Here is a 6,712-nt window from a genome sequence, read left to right as displayed (position 1 = left end):
GTTGTTTACTAAGAGGGCCTTTGGTCTGGTTTAGAACTTAATGTGCTCCCACCCCCCACAGCCAGACACACAGAATTCTTCCAGAGGGAAAAAAAAAATTCTCAAATTTCTGAAGAATTAAAATTTATTTAAAATATATTGGGAGATACTACAGATTCTCAAGCATCTGCTCTGATGGAGATAAAACAGTGATTCATGGAATGCAAAATAGCTGATAAGTCTATAATCCTTAACATTTGTTTGTGAAATATGCTATACACCATACCACATATGAAGCGTTCTTGCAAAAAAAGGAACCAAACATGAATATGATCAAGTCTAGTTCAAATGACATTTTACAGGAATTGTAAAGGGAAGGAGAACAGGTCAAATGACAAATCAATTGGAAGAAGAGAGAGATTTATAGCTTTAAAGAGACCTAAAAGCTGAATAACCAATCACAGTGTGTGGGCCTTATTTGGATCCCTATTAAAACAAATAATTTATGCTACGTCTGAAAAATTATACATTTGAACACTTGATGGATACTTGATGGCATTAGGAATTGTTGTTACCTTTTTAAAATATGATAATGGTATCGGGTGGGAGGATGGGTTAGCCCGGTGATGGGTATTGAGGAGGGCACGTTCTGCATGGAGCCTGGCTGTTAATACGCAAACACTGGATCGTGGAACACCGCATCAAAAACTAATGATGTAATGTATGGCGATTAACATAACAGAATAATAAAAAAAAATTTCTGCCTAAAAAAAAATATGATAATGGTATCATGGCTGTATTTTTTTTAAAGGCCTTACCTTCTGAAATAGTGATGGATAAAATAATATGACATGTGAGATTTGTTCCCAAAAATATAGGAAGGAGGAAGGCGATGGGGGCATAAAGGAAACAAGATTGGCCATGAATTGATAGTTGTTGAAGCTAGGTGATGACACAGCGGGTTTTGTTAGATTATCGTGTCTGCTTTTTCCTATGTTTGAAATTCTCCATAATGAAGAGTTCTTAAAAATAAATACTAAAAAAAGTGCATATTCTATATGATTTTTTACACATCCAGTTGTCATTCCTCACCCCCATTCACGGGGCTAATATTTAAATGCAATCACTTCTCAGGAATGTACACAGTTGCTATGACTTTGGAGCACGAGGTGACACAGAAGACAGCAAGTCTTTTTCATTTTTGGTTTAGTATTTGTTTTGTGGGTTTTTTGGTTTTGTTTTGTTTTTTGTTTGTTTTCATCAGACCGAAAACTCCACTCTGGGGAAAAGCATGCCGGGCCTTTTGCACTTCCCTCCTGGAGGACGCCTAATGTTTTCAGGTGTGCTTTGTATTTTCCTTATGTAATCTTCTCAGCCACAGATTACTAGAGAGACTTCGAAGGAGTGTCTTTTGGGGTTTGGGAGGGGAGGGAGGAGTAGGGGGGCTTCGAAGGTGCTTCAGATCAAACAACCTGAAAGAAAATCCAAGACAAGAAATTGGACTGAGGGGATGAAAAGTACAGCACAAGGAGTAGAGTCTCAATGGTATTGTAATAGTGTTGCATGTGGGGCGCCTGGGGGGCTCAGTCGGTGAAGCGTCTGCCTTCGGCTCAGGTCATGATCCCAGGGTCCCAGGACCAAGCCCCGCATCAGGCTCCCTGCTCGGCGGGGAGCCTGCTCCTCCCTCTCCCCCTGCCTGCCGCTCCCCCTGCTCGTGCTCTCTTTCGCTCTCTCTCAAATAAATAAATAAATGAATAAAATCTTTAAAAAATAGTGTTGCATGGTGACAGAGGGTAGCTACCCTTGTGGGGAGCACAGCATGATGTACAGAGTTGCCAAACCACTATGTTGTACACCCGAACCTGCTGTAACATTGTGTGTCAGCTCTGCTCAAATAAAATAATAATAATAATGATAATAATAATAATTAAAGACATTGGACGGAAAATCGCAATCCACAACTTATCACCGAAGACCAGGGTGGGCCCATTTGGCTAGGCAACGCCCCCTTTCCAGTTCACCCCATTTTCCCTTCCTCCTTGGGGCTAGGACTCCAAGCACAGAGGAGAAGGACAGGGCTAGGCAGACTGAGAGGGCAGGGAAGTTAAGCCTCTGAAGGGAACTACGCCTACCTCTGATAATAGCAAGTGAAGGAAGATAAGAGAAAAACTTACTCTTGCCTCAAGCCCAACATCCAGAGGTCCACCGCAGCTGCCCAGAACACACAGCAAAGGGACCCACTGGAGCTGCCACTCAAGGTCCCCAGAGGAGAGGAAAAAGGTTTTTCTCTTTATTTCCCCTTGAGATAAGGAGAGAGAAAGGACGCTCTGAGGCACGAAGCCAAGACCGTGCCCCCTGCCCTCACCTCCCTCCACGGCCCATACTTTAAAGCAGCGGGGCTTCTCAAGCCATCTGCAGAGCTTGTCAAAACCCGCTGGGTCCCAACCCCAGCGTGGACTCAGTAGGTCTGGAGGGGACCCAAGAATTTGCATTTCTAACAAGCTCCTAGGTGCCCCGGCTGCAAGTCCCGGCCACGCTTTCTAGAACAACTGCTCTACGGGAGGGCTGGCCCCAGCTAGGGGAATGCGAGGTTGTGAACCTAAGCCTGCCCCCCGCCCCGCCGCCGAGGGGCTGACACGGGGTGTCGGGGGGGCCTGGGATGGTGAGTGAACCAGCAGCAAAGTGAAGTGAAATGGAATCTCTCTGGATTCCAGTTTCCATGTGTTATCATGAAGTAAATGCTTTAAATTGACGGTTGCTTTTTTTTTTTTTAAGTGGACTAGAATAAATATTTCTTGAGCGTTTGTTATGGGTTAGCCCCTGTTTCAGGCTCTTTATCTAGTGAATCTTAATTCTCATCGCAACAACTTTGTAAGGTTAGTATCATTACAGCAGTCTGGCACAAGAGGAAACTGGTTCATTCGTTTTGGCGGTCTCCCCTTTTCTGTGGGGGATATGTTTCAAGACCCCCAGGGGATGCCTGCAACCTCAGATAGTCCTGAACCCTCTGTATACAGAAGGAGGGATCATCTGCTTCTGGACCGCCACTGACCGCGAGGAACTGAAGCCACAGAAAGCGAAACCGCCGATGCGGGACGGTGGGGGGGGGACACTACCATAATTGAGAGATTAGCTGAACGACAACAAACACTACCACTACTATTCGGGCGACAAGAATCCTTACAAGAGGTGAGTAGAGACCACTGGGTGACCCAGTCTAGTAAACTCTGTCCAAGTGCTCTGGGAGACTGGGTTCAAGGAACATAACGTTTTCTAAAGCAGAACCAGGATCAGGATCGGGATCACGAACGTGGCACTGGATGATTTGTGGTCTGCATTTAAAAAAAGAGCCAGAACCAGAGAAAGGTCAGTCTTCTGAGGCACTACAGACAGGCCTTGGGCACAGTGGCTGAGGGGACGCCTGCCCAAGAATTGAATGCCTTCTCCGGTTTTTCTTGCTATTTCGTGCAAATTTCATGAGGACACAAAGAGAAGAGAGTCTATCCTTTTTAACACGTTGGTGGCTGAAGAAGATACAAAATCCGAAGAATTCTGTCAATCAGTTGCCTCTAGCGAAATAAATTCCAATAAGAGCCTGTGTATCCTGTGCCACAAGCCACACGAACACAAATCATACTTTTTTTTTTTTAAAGATTTTATTTATTTATTTGAGAGAGAGAGAATGAGAGAGAGCACATGAGAGTGGGGAGGGTCAGAGGGAGAAGCAGACTCCCTGCCGAGCAGGGAGCCCGATGCGGGACTCGATCCAGGGACTCCAGGATCATGACCTGAGCCGAAGGCAGTCGCTTAACCAACTGAGCCACCCAGGCGCCCCCACAAATCATACTTTTTAACGTGATACTGAGTTTGAAAAGCAGAGGTCCGCCATTTCAAACTGTGATCTTCATTTTCCTGGTTATTTGTTGGCATGAATTACCCGAGAGGCCATTCCTTAGTAGATTTAAAGGTTACATTCATTCCCCAACTAGCTAGTTTCTACATGTCCTATCTGAGCTATTGGGGTTTGGTTTCATTATTTCTTTGATTCAAGTAATGTAATAGCCACGCTCAGCCTGAGACACAGATGTGAGGAACTGCAAACCTTTCTAATCTAGGGAAGCAGCTACCATAAAGAACATCAGAGGGGGGGAAAAAATCAAAGCTCAGCCTTTGCCCAGCACGAGAAATACAGCAGGCTGTAAGTGCTTCTTTGCGTGTGCATATGGCCAATGTTTTGTAACTCTGATGAGGACAGGGTTGTTTGGCATTTTTCAACCACAACCTGCTTCGACTTTGTAGGGTTGCATGACTCATGAGTGAAGCTGATGTTCTTGGAGCCTAATATTTGTCTTCCCATTCCGATCAGCATCAGCTCCTCACCCTGAGTGTGGGATCCAGGCAGACACACCTGAAGACAGGGCTGGGAAGCCCCGTCGGCCCCCCTCCCTCGGGCTCCACTGCTTCTTCCTCAGGAAGTCATGCTGTCCCGGTTCTCATTCACTGTACTGCTTCTCTCTCTCCTGCTCAAACGGAAACCTCTAACTACATTAGGCTGAACCATCAGAGGGGTAAGACTTGATCAAATATCAGCCATTTCGTGTGGTTCAACCTAATGAAATGGAACAATCTGACGTCCGTTCTGTAAGGAAAGGGGCTTTTGAGAGGAGGGAGTTGAAAATATGGGGCAGATATTTTCATAGGAAAATTAAAACAAGACGAAATCAGAGAGGGAGACAAACCAGGAGAGACTCTTAACTCTGGGAAACAAACTGAGGGTTGCGGGAGGGGAGGGCATGGGGGGCTGGGGTAACTGGGTGATGGGCATTAAGGAGGGCACGTGATGGGATGAACACTGAGTGTTATATGCAACTGATGAATCACTAAACTCTACCTCTGAAACTAATAATACACTATATGTTAATTAATTAAATTTAAATAATTTTTTTTTAAAGGAGGGCTTTGGGGGATTTGGGGGCAAAAGGGGAGGCTCCAGGGCACCAATTACACTGGCCCACAGCATTTTCATCTTAAAGACAGAGGAAGTTCCCTGACTCAGACATTTCACCTTTGCAATCGCCACCCCCCACCCCGTCCGAAAGATAGCTGTGACCCCAAAGGGTAAAATCCCTTCCTGTTTTTCTTACTCCGGGTGGAATGAGCAGTACCAACTCACCGCTAGGAACATTCGCCGGCGTTTTGGACTCTGGCCTCTCGGAAGAAAGGCGGAGGGAAGGCCTGGGTGCTGCATGTCCTCAGAGCCTGGAAATGAGTCAATAAAATGGTCACAGCTGCAAGGAAAGAACAGCGTTTTCCCGCAGGCTCTTGCACATTATCTCTGGGAAAGCTGTAGGGTTACCATGGCAAAGGTAATGCACAATAATGGCTAAAGTGAACTATAAAAAGTCATTGTAACATCAGGGCCCTGACCCAGGATACACAATGATTACAGTGGTGGCGGGGGGGGGGGGTCCACCCCTGCATCTCTCCAGGCGTCTGGTGCTGGTCTGTCTGACGGAGAGGTTCCACTCTTCCTCTCCTTTTTTTCAAAAAGCCAGAAATTATAAAGGAAAGGGCCCCAGGGCAGTCACAGGTTTCTAGCTGTTTCTGGCTGCAGTCTCAAAAGTAAGAGGACCACTCCACCACCAAGAAGGACGTTTAAATGACAAAAGATTTCAGGCTTGAGAGCACACGTGCCCCCTTTGTGAGGAGCCAGTTTGGGACCTGGGAGCAGCCCACCCTCAGGAGGTTGCCCTGGAAATTCTGGAAGGGGGCAGTGCGGGAGAGCCCCAAACCCCCACCCCCATTAGCACCCAGAGCCTCTGGATAAAGGAGCCAGTGAGAGGTGGTATTGCTTCAAAGCCTGAGGGCCTCAGAAACATTGTTTCCCCAGCATCAGACCGTGGTCAGCAAACTCCATTGTCTTCCTCACATCCCTGGGCTTTATTCTCTCAGAGACTTGAGGAGGCTTGGCCGTCTTTGCTGCAGTCGACTTTTTCTTTTTTCCTTCAAATTACTATTCTCTTAGCAGGTATAGGGTAGCCGAAGTTGACCGAAAGATTACTTACATGCTCTGAGCCTCAGTTTCCTCATTTGCAAAATGAAGAGAAGAAGAAGAAGAAGAAGACCTCTCCCCAAGGGTGGTGGTGAGGCTTCGGTGAGTTAATAAGTGCGTTTAGAACAGCTGCAGGGCGACAGTTAGCTCTTCGTTTTAGATATCATTACTATTATCATATTGAGTCATTACTATTATAAATACTACTCCCTCAATAATATATGATATATACTACTTCTGGATGAGATGAGATTCTCTGCCTCAAAGGGGCTGCACGTCTGGCCAGAGAGACGCAGAGGCATAAACAATCAACAGCAATATCTATTGTGTGATGTCCGCTGGACCAAAGGTGTCTGAGGTAATTCATCTAGGCGAGTGGGAGAGCAAGACATACGGGATTGGGCCACAGATGACCTGGGTGGATGCTCACTGAACCTGGGGAGCAATGTATGCAGAGGTCAGGAAAGCCTAACCAGGGCCCCATACAAGGATTTGAACAGTCTTTTGTTATCAAGTTGTCAATCTTCCCTGAGCCGGAGATGCACAAATTCCCTCCGCTCTGCCAAACACTTGTAACGGAGAGGCCAAGGATCTGCCGGGGCCCCACCGGCTACGGCAACAGCCGTCCACCTCAATACAGGGTACGAACAACGTGGCTCACCAGGCCATACAACCAGAGGG

Source organism: Leptonychotes weddellii, chromosome X (genome assembly GCF_054177405.1).
Source record: "Leptonychotes weddellii isolate Sample4059 chromosome X, ASM5417740v2, whole genome shotgun sequence".
In the NCBI taxonomy this organism is placed as follows: Eukaryota; Metazoa; Chordata; class Mammalia; order Carnivora; family Phocidae; genus Leptonychotes; species Leptonychotes weddellii.
This window is presented reverse-complemented; position numbering follows the sequence as displayed.